At 43.0% G+C, this 21,355-nt stretch overlaps 1 long non-coding RNA gene across 2 annotated transcripts; it reads right to left on the bottom strand.

Annotated features, from left to right (window-relative positions):
- Positions 1-515: 515 nt before the first annotated feature.
- LOC309345178 lies at positions 516-21,344 on the bottom strand. 2 transcript variants are annotated; one of them, XR_014158058.1, is made up of 4 exons: positions 21,094-21,344; positions 3,850-4,034; positions 3,301-3,435; positions 516-674 (listed from the first exon to the last, which is right to left on the bottom strand). It is a non-coding gene; the product is annotated as an uncharacterized lncRNA (long non-coding RNA). The 2 variants fall into 2 exon arrangements; XR_014158059.1 differs by having other exon boundaries at positions 21,226-21,344.
- Positions 21,345-21,355: the final 11 nt, after the last annotated feature.

Below are 21,355 nucleotides of genomic sequence, written 5' to 3'. Positions count from 1 at the left end.
GAACCATGGATGGTTATGTCCAGTCAAAGGCGACTATGGGGTGTGGCGCTCATCTCGCTTTCAGGCTGAGGGAGCTGGCGTTCATCCACAGACAGCTTTCCAGTCATGTGGCCAGCATGACTAAACTGCTTATGACACAATGGAACACAGTGATGGAAACCAGAGCACATGGAAACACCGTTTACCTTCCTGCCGCAGCAATATCTATTCATTTACTTGCACTGGTGTGATTTCAAATTGCTAGGTAGGCAGGAGCTGGGGCAGAGTGACGGGAGCTCACTCCATTGTGCGGATTCGAACTGCCAACCTTCTGATTGGCAAGACCAAGAGGCTCAGTGGTTTAGACCACCACCCATATCCACTGATTGTAAAAGTACCATTGAAGAGCACCATAGTGCTCTCATATATACCTAATCATTTCAATTGAGTCATGCAGGATATATTCTCACTGGACTGCACCATTTCAGTACAAGAAAGTTGCTGAAACAAACACGCACGCACACATCAGTGTCATATTTCAAAATCACATATTAAACAAGCTGCTGCAACTCTGAAGAACTTCAGAAGATGCACATACACACACTTCACTGACAAGCTGGTTTTCCTCAAGTTCTAACAATAATCGTAATAATAATTTCCCATATTTATGAGACTTCCACTCCTGATCTCCAGTCCTGGTGAAAAGAAAACATATGTTACATAATTCATTAAACCCCAAAGGCTTTTTACATATATTACCATGCAAAAAAAAAATGTGTTAACACTCAGGGCAAACGATTTTCAAGATAATTAAGAAAATGAATTGTGGCAACGTTACTGCAAGACTTGAATTACAAAAATACTTTCCAGTGATATTTCCTCATATTGGTGTAGGGTGTTTTTCTCTTTCCTGTTTGACTCAGAATTTGTAATAAAGAGCAATGCGATAAAGGAAGCGCTATCAGAACATTAAAACTTTTCCATTTCAATCAAAGCTGTTCCTGGTTACCAAATTATTTAGAGGATACGCTTATTTTATAGCCCATCATAAAACCTTTGCAAATAAATACCATATATGTCTAGATAAAAGAGGTGCAAGAAGATTGTGAATGATAAGTGTGGAACCCCCAGCCCATATCTCATTAACTTTTTTGGCTTGTAATCGTTTTGTGTATGTTAAGGTATGAAGTCCATCAGCCAGGTAATATATGAAAATGGGTGCATATTTCATCTTAAAAGTGACTAATTCAATGTATGGGGGGACAGGATCCAGAAAGTGCTACAATGAAGATTTGGAAAGAACCAGGGATGGAATATCTGTAGCTGATAAACAGCTTCCATGATCAGCCAGTTTTATATAGCTATTGTGGACTTTTCTGGCAGGACTGCAATGCCTCAAAAATTTAAAGCTTATGCCCTTGGAAACACACCTGGCTTCCTAGCAGTACATGCGAAAAGGATCTAGGGGTCTTGGTGGACCACAAGCATAACCAGAGTGAACAGTGTGATGCAGCCACTAATAATTAATTTCCATGAGGAATTTTCTTTTAAGGGAAACTGATGTGGACATGTGGAGAGCTGAATTTAAGACTGAAAAAAATGTGAAACCAAGAGAACACGAAATGGACAGATTCACTCATCCCTATACCCTGTGTATTAATACATGCACAGTAGCTGACACTTTTCAAAGAAATCTTTTCTGGCAAAGAAACATGGTTTGTCTTAGTCAAGCTAGAACAGCTCGCTCAAGATAGTTTCTCCAGGGAGTAGTGACATAATACATCAATCCCCTTAGGGTTTGGGGTTTTTGTCATCATCATTATTATTTAATCAGTGCTCATTAAGCAAATCTCATTTGGTCTTGCTGACCTTGGCAGCATTACAGAGTCTCGTTTTCACATGGCTGAAATGGTGCTCTTAAAAAAACCAGAATTAAATCTCCTCTGTATTAGTAACCAAGAAAATGATTCCATCCAAATTGTGTGCATTCTTCCCACTCTTCATTCCTTACCTGCTTTTATATCTCTTTTTGATATATTCTCCTTTTGATAGAGTTAAAACTTGGTAGATTAGGCTGCTGTGGACATAGTGTATCTTGATTTCAGTAAGGCATTTGACAAAGTCCCCCGTAATATTCCTGCAGAGAAGCTGTAAAATGTGGATTGAATGAGATAACTGTTATGTGGATTTGTAGCTGGTTGACTGACCGAACCCAAAAAGTACTCATTAATGGTTCCTCCTCATCCTGGAAAAAAGTGACAAGTGGGGTGCTACAGGGGTTCTGTCCTGGGCCTGTTGTTGTTCAACGTCTTTATAAATGACTTGGACAAAAGAATTGAAGGGATGCTCATCAAATTTGTAGATGTCACCAAACTGGGAGAGGTAGCTAATGCCACATAAAAAAGAATCAGGATTCAAAATGACCTTAACAGGTTAGAGATCTGGGCCCCAACTAAAAAATGAATTGCAGTAGGGAAAATGTAAGGTTCTGCATTTAGGCAGGAAGAGCCAGCTGCACAAATATAAGATGGGGGACACCTAGCTTGCCAGAAGAGAATATTGCATGGTTTATTGAAACTCTCTTAGTTCTCTTCTTAGTTCCTTGGGAATTTATCCTGTGATTTCCTCTTGCCAGCTGAAGGCATAACATCTCCAGTTCATGGGACAAATTAGGCCTCCCCTTTTGACCTGTGAGGTCATTTCAGTCTAGTCAGATCCACCTTCCCTACACCTAACATCATAAAATAATGATATCCTAACAACAGCAACAGCAACAACCAAGTTAATAATAATAATAATAATAATAATAATAATAATAATAATAATAATTTGTATTTATATTTATATCCCGCCCTCCCCAGCCAAAGCCGGGCTCAGGGTGGCTAACAACAATCAAATAATCCAACATTCTAAAAACATGTCATTATAAAAATTAATTAAAATCAAATTGATGGCAACCGTTAAGCAAAATTCTGTGCAGATTGCCAGAGGAGGGAGTCAGGCTGCGCCCTGGCCAAAGGCCTAGTGGAACAGCTCTGTCTTGCAGGCCTGCGGAAAGATGTCAAGTCCTGCAGGGCCCTAGTCTCTTGTGACAGAGCGTTCCACCAGATCGGGGCCACAGCCGAGAAAGCCCTGGTTCTGGTTGAGGCCAGCCTAACCTCCCTGTGGCCTGGGACTGCTCCCTGTATTGAGTATGGGTGTATTTGGTTTCGCATACAGCTACTGGAACTTTGTATCAACTGTCCTGAAACTCTGGTAAATTTCCTGAAAGTTCCCATGGTAAAACTGTACATTTATAAAGTTTGGTAAAACCAGTCTTACCTGATAAGTCTTCATCTTAAGCGGGTGTAGTTTATTTGCTGAGTTCTGCTTATTGTATTTTCTTCACAGGGTTATGTTCATATTTTATTTTGTAGCTGTTTCATTTGTTTTACTTCATGTGCTGCACATCTGATGCTGTTGGAAGAGACAGCGGACAAATGATTTTGATAAATAAGTAGCAACTGTGGGTTTCTCGCTCTCTAAATATTTGTGCACCAACATAGTCACAACAGCCTGTACTGATTTATTAAGGAGGAATGGTCTGGACTCTTGAGTTCTAAAGAAGTAAGGACCTCTGGCATGGTGGACTAATTCTTTCCATATGCTTTGAACTGTTTCAGCGAATGTGCCTGCCCCAGACGTTGTCGCATTGCGAGTAAGATCTGAGAGATGCCAGAGTGTGATCTTTTTTGTCAGCCACTTAGCTTTGGGGCCTTCATTTTATTCCAGTGTAACTTTGCTGATGTTACCTGCGTGTCTGAACTCGAGAACAGGCTTTTGCCACTTTAAACGGAAAGAAAGAATGCAAGAGACTATCAGAAAACTTACCGAATGTTTTATTCTCTCTGTAGTAGTCCCAACAGAATCAAAACAAGATCAGACAAATATATCCTTGTACTTTTAAGTGTTTCAAGGTTTGAGTTAGTCAGAGTCTGACGATCGCTGATGGTTGCAAAACTGGAAAGCTATGTTTTCCATGGACCCTCACTCCATTCCAGGTACTGTGACATCATCTGTCAGGGGCCAAAGTTATGGAGGGAAGCAAAAGAAGGAATCATGACTACCAGCTCGAATGGCAGTTGCTGGGAATTTCAGGTGAGGAGAGTGATGTTGTTAGACCCTCCAAGTGTCCCTATTTTCCAGGGACCATCGCGGTTCCTGATTTGATCCCAGAATGTCCCGCTTTCCCTTAGGACGTCACTATTTTCATCAGAGAAATGTTGGCGGGTACAGTAGGACGTCCCTATTTTCATCAGAGGATATGGAGTTATGCGGAGCCAAGGAGATAAGTAACTACAGGGGTACCTCGGGTTACATACACTTCAGGTTACATACGCTTCAGGTTACAGATTCTGCTAACCCAGAAATATTACCTCGGGTTAAGAACTTTGCTTCAGGATGAGAACAGAAATCGTGCAGCAGTGGCACAGTGGCAGCGGGAGGCCCCATTAGCTAAAGTGTTGCTTCAGGTTAAGAACAGTTTCAGGTTAAGAACGGACCTCCAAAATGAATTAAGTTCTTAACCAAAGGTACCACTGTATACAACTTTTAGAAGACATCTGAAGGCAGCTCTGCATAGGGAAGGTTGTCTTTTTAACAAAAAAAATGTTTAGTGGCTTATTATGTTTTTATATGTGTTGGAAGCCACCTATAGTCAGATGTAAAGGTAAAGGGACCCCTGACCATTAGGTCCAGTCATGGATGACTCTGGGGTTGCGGCGCTCATCTCGCTTTATTGGCCAAGGGAGCCGGCGTACAGCTTCTGGGTCATGTGGCCAGCATGACTAAGCCACTTCTGGCGAACCAGAGCAGCACACGGAAGCGCCATTTATCTTCCCGCTGAAGCGGTCCCTATTTATCTACTTGCACTGTGACGTGCTTTTGAACTGCTAGGTTGGCAGGAGCAGGGACCGAGCAACGGGAGCTCACCCTGTCGCCGGGATTCGAACCACCGACCTTCTGATCGGCAAGCTCTAGGCTCTGTGGTTTAACCCACAGTGCCACCCGCATCCTGTATAGCCAGATGGGCGTAGTATAAATAATAAAATTGTTATTATTGACTAGGACGTCCCTATTTTCATCGGAGAAATGTTGGAGAGTATGTAGTTGTGCTCAGGTTCTGCTTGCAAACACCCCATAGGCATGTATGAGGGCAGAGTGTTGGAATAGACCTCTGGTCTGATGTAACCGGCCTCTTTTTATGCTCTTAGGTTTTTAGCTGCTGGGATCCCTCTCATTTACCACACTTAGATGGAAGAGCTGTATTTTCCTTTGCACTTGGACATTCTAAGGTAAGGATACTTAGAGAATTGTGGTACCTGCTAGGGATGGATATTTCCGTTACTTGGGAGCTTCACTGCATTCCATTATAAGTCCATTCCCTCCCATTTTCTGCAGATCACTTTTTAAAGCCACCCAGACACCCACCCACATAATATTTAAATTGTATGCATTTTTATACACTGTTCCCTTTTTTAAAAAAAAGTCTTTTGTATTTCCAAGGTCTGGGAACTGTGAATTAGGTCAGTTAGCTTCAAAATATGTTCTGAATGAAATCCTCCTCCATCCCAATCCTGGCTTCTTATGGCTATAAACTACACCATTTCAGGTGCAAGGCAATCACATTCACCTTTGCAGCTATTTCTTCTTTCATTTTAGCCATGAGACGATAGTGCTCAAATAGAACAAAAGGACACTGGATTGTGGTTGTGTTTTTTCCCCCCATGCAACACTATTGTTTCAATGGTAATTTCCTGCTGCCCCCTCTAATTAGCTTTCGGTGGTAATTCATTCCACACAATGTGAATTTCTCCTTTTGCAAACTTTTCCTCCTAGCCAATGATGGCAGCAATTCTGAGCAGGTGGGTGTTTTGTGCATCCTGTACATTTGAACTCATGCCTAAGTCTATGTGAATTGTACCAAACATTTGAAGAGTTATTCATTGGAAACAATGTTCAGCGCGTGCATAACTCTTTTATTCCTTCCCCCCACCACCCCCGTGCAAATTCTTCACAGAATCATCCTGAGTTTTGCTGATATATCTGTCATTTTTAAGTAGTGGCTATGTACTCTGGCTTAACAGCATTTACAAACATGCTTTGTGTTGCTCAAAGGATATGCTTACTGTATACCTAAGTGGTATTTATACCATTTAAAATAGCAGCCCATTTCACAATGCAAGTCTCATCATTCCAGCATCTCAGTTTTAAAGATGTGTAGGAAATCAGCCCTGAGTGCTCACTGGAAGGACAGATCCTGAAGCTGAGGCTCCAATACTTTGGCCACCTCATGAGAAGAGAAGACTCCCTGGAAAAGACCCTGATGTTGGGAAAGATGGAGGGCACAAGGAGAAGGGGACGACAGAGGACAAGATGGTTGGACAGTGTTCTCGAAGCTACCAGCATGAGTTTGACCAAACTGCGGGAGGCAGTGGAAGACAGGAGTGCCTGGCATGCTCTGGTCCATGGGGTCATGAAGAGTCGGACACGACTAAACGACTAAACAACAAACCATAATATGGAATGTCAGAAAGGCTTAAAAGTGCCAGGGCCCTCATATACAGAATAATAATTCTCCTCTGCGAACTTCAGTGTTCCATCTACTCCAAAAGGGTTTCCTTCTATTAACTGACGCGAAAGAAAGAGGGGGCTTTGCCCTGCCAGACTTAAAGTTGTATTATGAAGCCGCAGCTTTCTGCTGGCTAAAAGACTGGCTACTTCTCGAAGACACTGACGTACTGGATTTGGAAGGTTTCAACAATGCTTTTGGTTGGCATGCATACTTATGGTACGACAAGGTTAAGATCAATAAGGCCTTTAAGAACCATATTGTTAGGAAAGCAGTATTTAATGTCTGGACAAAATACAAAGACTTATTGGAAAACAAGACTCCGAGGTGGCTTTCGCCTCTGGAAGCTAAGGCCCGAAAAAGACCCAATATGGAGGCCAAATGGCCAAAATATTGGGAAATATTAGAAAAAGATGGAGACAATTGGAAATTGCAGAGTTTGGAGAAAATGAAGGATAAAGTGCGAGACTGGTTACATTACGCTCAGATTAAAGAAGTCTTTAAAAATGACAAAAAGTTAGGGTTCCAGGTGGAGAAATCGAAGTTAGAAACAGAATTGTTAGAACCAAAGACTAAGGTACTATCTAGAATGTATAACTTGCTGTTAAAATGGAATACACAAGACGAAATGGTTAAATCGGCTATGATAAAGTGGGCACAGGACATTGGGCATAACATTATGTTTGAGGACTGGGAAAGGTTGTGGACCATTGGGCTGAACTTCACCGCATGTAATGCTCTGAAGGAAAATGTAATGAAAATGATATATAGATGGTACATGACCCCAGTTAAACTTGCCAAAATATACCATTCGTCTGATAATAAATGTTGGAAATGTAAAGAAAATGAAGGAACATTTTTTCACCTCTGGTGGACATGCCCTAAGGTGAAGGCCTTCTGGGAAATGATATATAATGAGCTGAAAAAGGTATTTAAGTATACCTTCCCTAAGAAACCAGAGGCCTTCCTTCTGGGTATTGTCGGCCAGAAGGTGCTAAAGAAGGACGGAACATTTTTTATGTATGCAACAACGGCAGCAAGGATACTCATCGCTAAAAACTGGAAAACTCAAGATCTACCCACACTGGAAGAGTGGCAGATGCAGCTGATGGACTATATGCAACTGGCCGAGATGACTGGCAGAATCCGAGACCTGGGAGAAGAGAGGATTGAGGAAGACTGGAAGAAATTTAAGACGTATTTACAAAAACATTGTAATTTGGTTGAATGTTAAGAAGGATGCTAGATTATAAAAAATGGGCCACCACTAAATCAGATTTGAATTTGATGATAAGTGAGATTAAAGAAAACATAAATGTTTTGGAGAATTGCTAGATTATATTTAAATGAGTGGATATAAGATCGTAAACAAGTTGATAATTTGCTTGGAAAAACCTTTTAACGATGTAAATGGGAGCGGGAGACGTGAGGGAGTCCAAAGAAGTGATGAAATCACGTTATGATATAAGTAAGGTTGTTTATTATTTGTGCATTTGTATTCAAAAACTTTAATAAATATTTATATATTAAAAAAAACAAAACAAAAGGGTTTCCTTCTCCCTGTTCTTTTGAGTTTATGAACTGAAATTTCTCCCTCCATGATTAGGAACATTGGAAGCTGCTTTGTATTGAAACAGATCTGTGTTGTTTGCACTGACTCGCAGCAAGTCTCCAGAATTTCAGGTAGGAGTTTCGCCCAGCTCTACCTGGAAGTCATGAGAATTGCAGCTAGGACCTTCAGCCACGAAGGGTGGAATTAGGGCAGTGCAAGCAGTGTGATCACACTGGGCATGCAGCCAAGAAAGGTACCTTCTCAAAGCCTGACAAGTGCTTGCCCAGTTTCAGGAAGGAGGCGTGAGGGCTCTGGCAGGATCCTAGAGTCCTCCTCCCACTTCCCAAAGCAAAGCAAACACTTACTGGGATTTGGGAAGGAGGAAGGAGGGTTCTATGACCCTGCCAGAGCCTCAAGCCTTGAGGGCTGGGAATATGGCATCAAAATAACCTTGCAGAGTGGCATATTAGCAAGGTCTGCCCCTGGTACCACAGCTATGACCCTTCCCCTTATAGTTTGAGTCCCTGCCATTAGTTTTAAGGAACAGAGTTATAAATTGTACCATGGTTTTCTTTCACAGTACAGTGGTACATTGGTTTATGAACTTAATCCATTCCGGATGTCCGTTCTTAAACCAAAGCATTCTTAAACCAAGGTGTGCTTTCCCATAGCAGCAGGGGGTTTAATTTACAAATGGAACACACTCAACAGGAAGCAGAACATGTTCTGCTTCCAAGGCAAAGTTCACAAACCAAAACACCTACTTCCAGGTTTGCAGCGTTCTTAATCCAAGTTGTTCATAAACTAAGCTGTTCTTAAACTAAAGTACCACTGTATTGTTTTTTTGATCGTGTCTGTGAACGGCTCTGAGTAAAAAAATATTTATAGAAAGTGGTGTGTATGTGTCAGGGAACTGCCATCGGAAAAGCAGGCGGTGGAAGGGCTCTCGGACGCTAAGAGAGACTCGGCAGCAGAGGAAGGTACCAGCAGGGGGAGGGAAGGAGCTCAGAGAGAAAGTGAGTCGGAGGGAGGGCTCCAAGAGACTTCTAGTGAAAACAGTGGAGAAGTCTCAGGACCCCCCATAGGCACACCCACTCCTCGCCGGAAACTGTCGCGCCGAGAATCCCGAAGACGCGTTTCCGTTAAGGAACTTTTATGTTGGAGCAGATTCCGCAAACGCCCACTGTCGGATTCTGCCAGCGATTAAGGGAGTCATGTTTAAGGGGCTCCGCTTAAGACAGAGTTTTGAGAACCATGACTAAGCTCTGAGGGACTAAGCTTTCACGCACAAGCAGCTCATCATCCCATCACAGTATGGTTTTAATCAGCAGATCACAGGCCTCCTTGTCACCTTTGACTAGAGATTGGATTTGGGGATTTAGGCATACTAAGCATGTGAGCTCTTTCTCAATCTCTGACATTAGCACCGCAAAACCAAGAAAACAACTCATCCTGCTATCTTGTGCCAGTTCTAAATTTCCCTTCCCAAACCCCTTTCAATAGAAAGCTGGCTGGAAGGTTAACAGTTTGATTTCATGAATCAATTGGATTCTTCAAGTACTGAAGATTGCCTCATTCACATATCATGCATGCTAGCTTGCACCAATTAAAATGGGATGAAATTGCATTCATCCGTAGGATCGTTGCATACTTTGGGATACCTGTACATTCCATTAGCACACTTCACCCTAAGGCAAAGTGCTCTGACGAGGGAAAGTCTGTTCACGTGCCCTTTGGCATGTGGAGAAGCGTGTTGGGTTTGCTTTGCATGTTTTGAAATGTGCTGCATGATATAAACAACTTCCAGAACCTGGAGTGTGCACATGGTGCTGATTCTTTCTAGACTGTGACTGTGCATACATCTCCAAATGGATGGTCAGCCTGATGTGGTTTGACAGCACCAGTCACCTGTCTGGACCAGGAGGGGATGGAATCTAGGTCATCTGTTCTCCCTTTCTGCCTCAACATGCATTTTCAAAGCTGGCAGTCATCTGTTTGGCACATGAAGGAACAGAGATGCTCTAGATGGTTAGTTGCATTGTTTTATCTTAAGTTTTTATTTAGGGCATCACTTTATTGATTCTGTTTACATCAATTATATGCTACATTTCCAAAGCAGTTAGTGGAGCAACACACACACAAATACAAATCCAACCCTTTGAAGTGGATGTTGGTGGACCTAAATTCCACCATCCACAGTCAGCATAGCTGGTGGTCAGGGATGAAGAGAGTAAATTTTGGAAGAATGTTGTTGTTGTTGTTTAGTCGTTTAGTCATGTCTGACTCTTCGTGACCCCATGGACCAGAGCACACCAGGCACTCCTGTCTTCCACTGCCTTCCACAGTTTGGTCAGACTCATGTTTGTAGCTTCGAGAACACTGTCCAACCATCTCGTCCTCTGTCGTCCCCTTCTCCTTGTGCCCTCCATCTTTCCCAACATCAGGGTCTTTTCCAGGGAGTCTTCTCTTCTTATGAGGTGGCCAAAGTATTGGAGCCTCAGCTTCAGGATCTGTCCTTCCAGTGAGCACTCAGGGCTGATTTCCTTCAGAATAGGTTTGATCTTCTTGCAGTCCATGGGATTCTCAAGAGTCTCCTCCAGCACCATAATTCAAAAGCATCAATTGTTCGGAAATCAGCCTTCTTGATGGTCCAGCTCTCACTTCCATACATCACTATTGGGAAAACCATAGCTTTAACTAGATGGACCTTTGTTGGCAAGGTGATGTCTCTGCTTTTTAAGATGCTGTCTAGGTTTGTCATTGCTTTTCTCCCAAGAAGCAGGCGTCTTTTAATTTCGTGACTGCTGTCACCATCTGCAGTGATCATGGAGCCCACGAAAGTAAAATCTCTCACTGCCTCCATTTCTTCCCCTTCTATTTGCCAGGAGGTGATGGGCCCAGTGGCCATGATCTTCGTTTTTTTGATGTTGAGCTTCAAACCATATTCTGCGCTCTCTTCTTTCACCCTCATTAAAAGGTTCTTTAATTCCTCATAAACTCCCTGTTTAGACATTCAGAGATATTAGATGTTAAATGGAATCGCTTGCAGAATTAAAATATGAACAGTGGATGGAAAATAAAATATAATAGTAATAGAAGAATTATAGAATTATAGAATAGATAAAAGTAAAATGCTGCATAGAAGACCATGGAAGAAGGGTGGGAAGTCAACTTTTAAATTATGCATTAAATTATGTATTTAATTTGATGTTAATTTGCTTAAAAAGAAAGGAAATTCAATAAAAATTAATTGGCAAAAAAAGGGGTCTAGCAACAACTGAGAGGCTTAAGATTCTCCAACCCTGCTTTAATGCCACTTAAATCATAAAACTAAAGCAACTATCAATAGCATAAATAAGATCATTCAACTCTTAAAAGCTTGATGGAAGAGCAATTTTCTTTCTACTTTGCTGCTGGCAATCTTCCAAGTGATAGCATCCCTACTGAAAAGACCCACCTCCTTGAAGCTTCCAATGGAATATCCACGCATGATGGGATCTGGATTGGGGCTTCAGTAAATCTCAAGAACTGAGGGAGGAGGTGGATACAAGGTGACTACTTATTCACCACCCAAAATGGAGGGGGTGGCAAACACAGCACAAATTTGCATACAAAAGTTGCATGTGCTTATATGTGTGAGTGTAGAAATGCAAATTTAGAAATAATTAGTATAATTTAAATAGAAATGTGATGCCTCTCACTGTAATGAGGGAGAATGTGTGCCAGCAGAGCCACACCAGGCTATTTTTGCACCCTAGGCAAGGCTAAATACTTGCACTCCCCTCCTCAAAATAAAAAAAAATGCTAACTTCCATTTTCAAAAACAGGTATCTGGTAGAAAACATGAACAGCCCCACACCTGGAACTGCTAGATTTGTTTTAAATTGCAAGAATAAGTAATACAATCTTTGATTATCTTCTCTGATTCAGAAGGAAAAGTGCAAGCACCCAAACCATATTAAATAATCTCGCAAATTGCCATTTTAAAATTTAAGTCCCTTAAAAGTTTCACAGCAAAACCTCACTTTGCGTGTCTTTTCCTTTGCAAGTTTTGTCCACAATTCCCTCAGGCTGAGGGCTGATGCTAGGGCATGTTCTGCGGCTATAGTTGCCAAACCAACTATGTCTCACCCATTCCCACCACCCTTCTGAGTAATACCCCTCCCCACCTTCTCACTATATAGAAAGGTCCGGTGACTTCTGTTTCAGTGTATCTGAAGAAGTGTGCATGCACACGAAAGCTCATACCTAGAACTAACTCAGTTGGTCTTTAAGGTGCTACTGGAAGGAATTTTTTTATTATGTCTTTCGTGACATTGCAAGTTTTTATATGTTTGAGCTTTCAGAAACTGTGTTTATTTTATGAAATAAAAGTAAAATATTATCAGGAATGTATAAGATATAACTAATACCAATCTGTTGAAAACTGTGCCCTTCCGAGGTCTGTGGCCTAGGTGGCTGACAAGTTGGTGTAACTGCAATTTTGTGGGTGCCTGGGCACTCTCAGTCCTGCATAGATGCTGTGCCTGCCCACACCTGGTCTCTATCATAACACAAAATCATAACACCAGCCCTGTGTGCCAGCTCAATCTACTGCCCAGGTGCTAACTCTTGCTGTTCAATCTTAAGGTCCCCAATCTCTCTGGTTATTGTTTATTTTTATTTATTGAATTTATATACCACCCTATACCTGGGGGTCTCAGGGCGGTTCACAGAATAAAATCAAGATATAAAACCACAGAATACATAAAAACAACAACAACCCAATAGTCCTGCCCCCATAGCTGTCAACTTACAGATTTGAAAATAAGGGACCAGCAGCCTTGAAAATAAGGGATCAGCAGCCAAAATAAGGGACCAACAATTACTTTGATAAAATACATATTTTGTTGCGTGCAAATGGCTTTAGATACCTACTAGGTCCTATAAATTACCATATAGCATATATTCAACACACCAAAAACAGCAACAATTTGTTGTTGACACAGCACAGCTGGACATAGAAAGGGCCCCATTACCTTCAGTAGCTTATTTAAGGCACATCATCAATAAGGGACAGCAGTGGGACATGGCCCTGGGATAAGGGACTGTCCCACCAAATAAGGGACGCTTGACAGCTATGTCCCGTCCCCCCCACCAAAAGCATTTTACAAGGGCATAGGATGTAAATAAGAACATTGCCCTGCCAGACTTAAAGCTGTACTATGAAGCCGCAGCTTTCTGCTGGCTAAAAGATTGGCTACTTCTCGAGGACACTGACGTACTGGATCTGGAAGGTTTTAACAATGCTTTTGGTTGGCATGCATACTTATGGTATGATAAGGTTAAGATCAATAAGGCCTTTAAGAACCATATTGTCAGGAAAGCAGTATTTAATGTCTGGACAAAATACAAAGACTTATTGGAGAATAAAACTCCAAGGTGGCTTTCACCCCTGGAAGCCAAGGCCCGAAAAAGACCCAATATGGAGGCCAAATGGCCAAAATATTGGGAAATACTAGAAAAAGATGGAGACAACTGGAAATTGCAGAGTTTGGAGAAAATCAAGGATAAAGTGCGAGACTGGTTACATTATGCTCAGATTAATGAAGTTTTTAAAAATGATAAAAAGCTAGGGTTCCAGGTGGAGAAATCAAAGTTAGAAACAGAATTGTTAGAACCAAAGACTAAGGTACTTTCAAGAATGTATAACCTGCTGTTAAAATGGAATACACAAGACGAAATGGTTAAATCAGCTATGATAAAGTGGGCACAGGACATTGGGTATAATATTATGTTCGAGGACTGGGAAAGGTTGTGGACCACTGGGTTGAACTTCACTGCATGTAATGCTTTGAAGGAAAATGTAATGAAAATGATATATAGATGGTACATGACCCCAGTTAAACTTGCTAAGATATACCATTTGTCTGATAATAAATGTTGGAAATGTAAAGAAAATGAAGGAACATTCTTTCACCTCTGGTGGACCTGCCCTAGAGTGAAGGCTTTCTGGGAAATGATATATAATGAGCTGAAAAAGGTATTTAAGTATACCTTCCCTAAGAAACCAGAGGCCTTCCTTCTGGGCATTGTCGGCCAGAAGGTGTTAAAGAAGGACCGAACATTTTTCATGTATGCAACAACGGCAGCAAGGATACTCATCGCTAAGAATTGGAAGACTCAAGAACTACCCACACTGGAAGAGTGGCAGATGCAACTGATGGACTATATGGAACTAGACGAGATGACTGGCAGAATCCGAGACCTGGGAGAGGAGAGGGTTGAAGAAGATTGGAAGAAATTCAAGATTTATTTAAAAAAATACTGTAATTTGGTTGAATGCTAAGAAAGGATGCTAGATCATAAATAATTGTGCACCACTAAATTAGTGAGAATTAAGATGATAAGTAAATTTGAGAAAAAATTATAAACCTTTTGGAGAACTTATAGATTATATTTAAATGAATTTGACATAAGAGTGTAAACAAGATGATAAATTGCTGGCAAGAATTGGCAATGATGTAAATGGGAGCGGGAGGCGTGAGGGAGTCCAAAGATGTTATGAAAAGATGTTATGATATATGTTATACTGTTTTTTTTTTTATTTTTGCATTTATGTTTGAAAAATCCAAATAAAATATTATATATATATAAAAAGGATGTAAATAAGAACAACCAAAGGCCTAGTTAAAAAGGAATGTTTCTGCCTGGTGCCTAAAGGTGTATAATGAAGGCACCAGGCGAACTTCTCTGGGAAGAGCATTCCACAGATGGGGCAGAGAAGTCCCCGTTTTCGTGTTACCACCCTCCAGACCTCACAATGAGGTGGCACATGAAGGAGAGCCTCAGATGATGATCTCAGGGTCTGGGTAGGTTCATATGGAAAGAGGTGGTCCTTGAGGTATTGCGGTCCTGAGCCATTTATTTTTATTTAGCCTTCAAACAGACCTAGAGTGAGTTGCCATTCAAACGGAGGAATCCTTCAAACAGAGGGCTGTCCTCTGGAAAGTAAGGCACATGTCTATCCTAGGAAGAGAGGAGGTGATCTCTATAGAAGGTCTGGGGAACCTGTGGATCTCCAGATGTTGTTGGACTTCAACTCCTATCATCCTTGACCATTAGCCATGTTGGTTGGGTCTCAATGAAGCTGGCAAGCAACAACGTCTGGATGGCCACAGGTTCCCCACCCCTGGTCTATGCCATAATGCTAAATCTCTTTCTCTTTCCTCCCTCTTCCTGGCCAGCCCTTAGCTGTGAATATATAGTGCCAGCAGAATACCAATTGGCCTCAACATAACATCAAATACAGCATGCAATATGTAAATACAATTGCCATACTGCTCTTTAAGGCTGCGATCACCGTTCTCTCACGCTCAAGGATGGATTAATATTACTCGTTCTTTATTTTATTTTATTTAGTGTTTGTTACAGCTGGAAATGGAGCACAACAAGGTTTTTCATAGTAAGTGCAGTCACAGTGTTAATGAAAGCTTTTATGGCAATGTAACAATGAATTCCAACATTACCAGCAAGTTTAAAAGGGTCAAGTGTCCAACTTCAGATCTTTCCATCATTCACAAAGTTGCAAGAAGTATACCCCATTCAGATACCTTATTTCCATTTCAACTGAATAACATATTGTTGACAGGAATGAGACGACTCAAGCATCTAAATAATCATAATGGAAAACAATTTTACTCAGCCTTGACTCTGATCCATTTTGCAATTGATTGGCTTCAGTTACTCATGATCTCTTTGTTCCACATTTGCTGAAATGTTGAGATCTAAGAAACTAACTTACATTTAGCCACATCAATGCCTGATCTTGCCTAGCATCATAGCTCCGATTTATGGAAGCGACTGATCTGATGTATCTTGCTGATATTCCATAAAGCTCTACTACCCAAGTTGTTTCTTTAACTAACAATGCAAAAAAATATTGAACTCCAAGCCCTCACAAACTTCACCCCAGCCTTTAATTCATTTCATTTATATCCCAGGATATGAATTCTACAGCACTCTCCTGCTTGTGATGTCCTGCGACTGGTATTCAGTTGCATGGCACCTCCCTGAATCCTGGAAGCTGTAGTTTGTTGTGGGTGCTGGGAATTGTAGCTTTGTGAGGGGGCTCCTGACAGCTGTCAGCACCCTTAACAAATTACAGTTCTCGGGATTCTTGGCAGGGGGAGGCGGGAATGTGCTTTAATTCTACAGGGTGGAATTTAACATAGCACTAAAGAGATAGTTCCCTCGGTGCAAGCATTTCTGCTTGTCAGAAGAAACCACCTCCCCTCTCTTTTCCTTGCACAGATTTGGGGAAGGAGGGGAAAGTTCCATTGTGCCGGCGAGCATCCATGTGCTAGCTTCCCCTAGTGGAATGGGGTAGTTGAATCTGACCAATCATGTGTAGGCCACCTTAGTTATGGCTGACTACGAGGCTTTTTTTCAGCCAGAAATCGCCAGAACTCAGTTCCGGCACCTTTCAGGTGGGCACCACTGCCACTATAATAGAACAAGGGGGGCGTTTATGGTGAGTTCTGGCACCTCTTTATCTAGAAAAATAACACTGCCTGACTCTATTGGAAAGGTCAGGGGTGGAGCAGACAGGGCAAACTGATGCACCCTCTACAAACTGTTTTGCCCTGACACATTTGGCTTAATGCCTGAACAGAACTCATGTGAGTGATGCTATTCTGTGTGAATGCTGTCTGGTTTGTGTGGTGCACTAAGACTGTGAGCATAAAAGAAGGATAAAGAATATGAATATAAACATTCCTTTCGTTCAACGTTTCACTGAATTGCAAACCTCAGGTTAAGATTTACAGTGTTATGCCATCAAGCAAGTTTTTGCATCGTAAATACAACTAGACTGATTTTAAGGAGATGTTCCTTCTGCAGGAAGCCTTTTAAATCTACACTTTCCGTGATGCAATCCCCTGGGCGTATATGAGAACTTTGATATAAATGGTTTTCTCGGCTAGATTTCCTATGTTAGTTGTACTCTTTATTTCCAGAATTGGGGACCTACTGCTCCCTGGTGCTTGATGCTTGTGTTTGTGTGGAGGTCCCTTATTTCTATTGGCATGTAAAGGGGATGACTTCTCTGAAGTTAGTCAGATGACCTCTCTCTCATGTGTTGAAAGCATACAGTTGGGGATTGTGGGGGCATGCTGGTAAGCTTTCCCTTCCCACAAAGATGTGCAATGGCCATGCCACCCTAGCTGTGAGTTTGGCCGCCATGTGAAGGGGCCATGAAGTTGTAGTTCAACAACTCCCATCAGCCTCTGCCAGTGTGGCAAATGATTGGGGATGATGGATGCTTTAGCCACACCGGAATTATTATTATTATTATTATTATTATTATTATTATTATTATTATTATTTGTGGCTTCCCCACAAATTATTTTTCTTCCAACAAAATATTAAAATACAGTAATGCATCAATCATTAAAAGCTTCCCTAAACAGGGCTGCCTTTCGAAGATGTCTTCTAAAAGTCTGGTAGTAGTAGTTCTCTTTGACATCTGGTGGGAGGGCGTTCCACAGGGCAATTGCCACTACTGAGAAGGCCCTCTGCCTTGTTCCCTGTAACTTGGCTTCTCACAGTAAGGGAACCGCCAGAAGGCCCTCAGATCTGGACCTCAGTGTCTGGGTAGAACGATGAGGGTGGAGATGCTCCTTCAGATATACTGGACCAAGGCCATTTAGGGCTTTAAAGGTCAGCACCAACACTTTGAATTGTGCTCGGAAATGTACTGCATCATATTGGCAGATGTGGCCAGTGGTGATCTCAGGTGGTGCTTCCCCAATGCTGCACATCACCGCTGATTACTGAGAATGAAAGGCAGTGAGGAGCTTGGTGACGTCTGAGTGCAATGGCAGGAGTGTTGGATTGGCACTGTGCTGGCACTGATTCCCCACTGCATCTCCCTCTCAGTAACTGAGAACAAAATGGTGCTGGGAAGCCAAGCAATACCATTCTGCCCGCATCCCTGTGACAACCACTGTTGTATATTGCCTACTGGGGCTTCACAAGTACTGGCGTATGACCTTCAGACTCTTTCAAGGAAAGGAAATCCTGAATGGAGCACATCTGTGTACATACGTGTGTGTGTGTGTGTGTGTGTGTGTGTGTGTGCGCGCGCACACACATACTAGGGAATCTGCCTCATCTCTGCTCTCCAACCCACCTACCCCTTTGGCAGTCGCTCTTTCCCATACTATACCTTTCCACCTCGCCCACCCCCTTGCCTATCCTCTCGCAGCTCACCACTCCCCTCACCGGTCATCCCAAGCCCCTCCACTCACAACTTGCCCCAAGCTCCACCTCCTTTGAAAGACGCATTTCATGTGCAAGGTAAGCGCTTCACCCAGCAGCTTGCTAAACTTCTGGGTCAAGGGCCTCCCCCATTAAAGCTCATTGCAGGCACATTTAGTGGAAGGGGGAGGCGCAAAGTACACCCCCCCACACACATACGCACACTTCATTAAACAGCTCACCTGGGCCAGCCCGCCATTCTCTGTGCTGCAGCATGCATGGGAAGCCACACAAACTACTTGGTGACATTTTGCGTGGACAGGCGGAGTCCCCAGATCCCACGCGGTTCCCCCCATCATGTGGAATAACGACTCAAGACAACGTGCTATGGGATTAAATTGGCCACAACTTTATTAAATTTCAAATGTGGGTAGACCTTGGCTCAGGCATTGGGCGTTCTCCCTCCCCAGTCCCCAGCCGGGGACCTAGGGAGCATCAGGGTTATCCAGTGTGTGTGTGGGGGATGGGCCGGCTCTGGAGAACATATGTTCAAGCAGAGATAGCCGCCCCCGTTACGCCGCCGCCGCAGGGGAGAGCAATGACAACCTTTCGGCGTACGGTCAAAGCCTCCCTTCTGAAACCCCTTTAACGGGGAACCCTGGTATCGCCGCCGCAAAGAGGAAGATGGACTAAAGGATTCCGCCCAAGGCCTGATACTGCCAAAGTTGTGACGTTTTGCTAGGGGAAAGGCGAAACCTGCCAATGCAGGGAAATTCCTTTCCGGCCCTTTAACAGCGACCTTAACGTAGCAGCGCCTGCATACCTGTGAAGAAAGGCTAACCTGCAAAACCTGTGAAGAAAAATTAACCTGCAAAATAAGACATTAACTGAGGGTGGGTAGGGCGGGAGAAGCTCTGGAGCCAAGTGAGGATTCCCAGGTAAGATCCTCCCTCTATTGTGTGGGCAGGTAATCCCTCCCCTACCTGGCCTGGTCTCCTTGGCAACACCTCTCCCAGGTGGGATTGGACAATTGACTGAGGTAGGCGGAGACCTCTAGGTATCCCACCTGAGGGAAGGCAAAGCCAAGCCTATGCTGTTGGAGCTGCTTCAGATCTAGGGGCTGCATGTGTCCACGCAAAGGGCGCCCCCTGTTTTAAGCGGGGAGCGGTCATTACTTTTTGTATATAGGAAGATGCATACCGAGCCCCATCACATTGTCCCCAAATTCATGGTTGGCTGGGCTGTACCCACCCATTCATGGTGGGTGTACTGTTGAGGGGGGAGAATGTTGTCATGGGGAATGGGTCAAATGAGTGCAATCCTACAGCTCCTCCCAAATGCTTCCAATGTGTGAAGCAGGTTAGGTGAATCCCCACTATTCCCATCATCCCTGAAAAATGTTTCCTGTGGATTCAGCGGCTAGAACTGGGGTATCTTTTTCAAAGCTGGTAAAAAGAAAAAAGAAAAATATCTCTTGTCCTTTCTGGAAACGCTTTTACTTAAAACCCACAAATTCAGTGAACATTAAGCAAAATTATTTTCACAGATTACTATCTTCAGTGGAACCAAATCCATTATCTTTGGGAGACAAGTTGCTTTATGACATGTTTTAACACTCACATTTGTTGCATAATGTCTCAGCACTTTGTAAGTGGGCTTTATACAATGCTTCTTGAATTATACAGCTGAGCTTTTTATATAAAAAAAACCTTCCTCACTCTGGGCAATGATCTCAAGTAGTTGTTTTAGATAGATACCTAATTCTAAAACAGCGTTTTTGCTAGCTTTTCAGGATTATGAATGGTGCTAGAATTTTTCTTAAGAGATCTATTGAGTAATAAGTACTCCTTTGCACCCTGAGATCTCAAAATTTTGGAGATCTATTTCAGAGGCATATTAACACTTTGAACCAGACAAGGGGTGTGGAACCTGCGACCCTCCAGATATAGCTAGACTCCACCACCCACCACCCCTGACTCTTGGCCATGCTGGTTGGGGCTGGTGGGAGTTGGAATTGAGTAACATCTAGAGAGCAACAAACTGTGTGGAGCAACAACCCTGTAGGAAGGTGAAGGGCTGGGCTTCAGTCATTAACAATTTTTGCAGGGGGTAGGATCAAAGAAACATAAAGTGCTACTAGACATTCATATGCAAGTTTGAAAGGATTTGGGAGGAGGGTTTAGCAATCTAAACTGATTGGGAACAATCTAAACTGGTTTGGGAACAATCTAGGTACAGCCCTGGCTTCAGACTTTTTCAGCTAGGATCAGGGGTGTCTTACCCATAGAGGCTAGTGGCGCGGGGTGCCAGGGACCAGGTTCTGGAGGGCGCCAGGGAAGAGGTGGAAGCTGGACATGGTGAATCCCAGCATCAGCTTGCTGCCCTCCCCCAGCCTCCACCTCTTCCCTGCCATAGGAGCTGCCCTCCAGCCGCTGCCTGCCTCCACCAACCCCACTGGTAGCACCGTCCTCCCTAAAAAACCTCTGGGAAATGGGGGGGCGTGCCGGAGGGAGCTTTGCACCATGGCGCCGGATATGCTTAAGATGGCCCTGGCTCGGATATAGGAAGAGGAACTTAAGGCTGTACTGTGATGACATTGGGCCCCAGAGAGATTGTCTAGAATCCCAAAGTCTACCTCTTCTCTTCCAAGTGCTGGAGAGGGTGCAGTAGTAAAAGATCTTTTTGCCCATGTTGTGGGGATACTCAGTAATACCTTTTGGGCATGGGTGATTAAAGAGATATCCTCCACTACTGGTCAGATACTGGCTCTTGACTCTGGGATGGCATTACAATCCTTTGACTTGCTGGATGGCTCCCTACATTTCTGTACTGGAGGGAGGCTTACCCCTTCCACCAGGTGGGCAGCTGTTGCAGATCCTCATGTCGGGTTGCCATCCTAGGGCAGTAAAAGCAAACAGAATGTACACAGCCGGGTGGTCATTGTGGGAATTCCCCTTGGCTGCCTGGGCAGTTGG

Source organism: Podarcis erhardii, assembly GCF_964252035.2.
Source record: "Podarcis erhardii genome assembly, chromosome: 6".
Classification (NCBI taxonomy): domain Eukaryota; kingdom Metazoa; phylum Chordata; class Lepidosauria; order Squamata; family Lacertidae; genus Podarcis; species Podarcis erhardii.
This window is presented reverse-complemented; position numbering and strand designations above follow the sequence as displayed.